Consider the following 977-nt stretch of genomic DNA (forward strand, 5'->3'; position numbering starts at 1 on the left):
CTCTTCAGGAAACAGTGGTCTAATAATTTGAAGAGTGATAGTGAGTGAGACTCTGACTGCTGGTGGACAGAAGCCCTTCTTGATAAGCTTGGGGAGTGGCCAAGGAAAACTTTACCAACTAATCATTCTTGCATTCCTGAGGGCTTTTTTGCTTTTTGTTTTGGGTCCTATATGGAAGCAGAAACACTGTATGTTTGCTCCTCTCTCTGCCAGCATACAAGGCTAATGTTGTCTCTCTTTTCACAAGGAAAAAAGGGAAGAGCTTTCCATTCTAGCCCTTGTTTTCATGCCCAGAAATTTCCATGTTATTATTCTGGATGCTGAAATTTTCCAAACCCAGCGATATGCAGTATTTCAGTGGAACAGTTGTATAAAATCTGTTCTGCCATTTTTGAATAAGGAAACTTATTATATTTATTTTTAGACTATAAAGTGTCTATTTTTCTGACAGCTCAGGAACAACCAACATTGAAATACAACTTTGCATAGAGCTGCTCCTGACTGAGGGACAGAAGTTAAACTAGTTCTCCAAAAGTTGAAAAAAGTTTAAATGAGCTGCCTAAATGGAACATAATCCTATGATTATGTTCAATTGAGTCACAGTGAATTAAATGGACATGTCATAAAATTCTTTCACACCGGATTATAGATAGTCCATGTGTTTCTGGAACAATATTTTCCTAAGTTGTGGAGTTGCATAGTTAGGAAAATTAAGTATGTGAATATTTTCAGAGACTGAAAAGTAGAGCATTGTTATGGAAATTATAATAATGCATTGTTAAAATCAAACTTTATATAGAAAATAAATAGGAGAAATAAGATTTCTCTAGGAAATATTTTTATTGCTTGTCTAATTATAATAAAAAATTTATCAGAAGACTGGCGTAAAGAATTGAGTCTTTTCCAGCCCTAAGGTCTGTCTTTAAATTTCCTTTACTGCCTTTAGTACTACAGATCTACTAGACAGTCTTCTAAAA

Source organism: Halichoerus grypus, chromosome 12 (genome assembly GCF_964656455.1).
Source record: "Halichoerus grypus chromosome 12, mHalGry1.hap1.1, whole genome shotgun sequence".
Lineage (NCBI taxonomy): Eukaryota > Metazoa > Chordata > Mammalia > Carnivora > Phocidae > Halichoerus > Halichoerus grypus.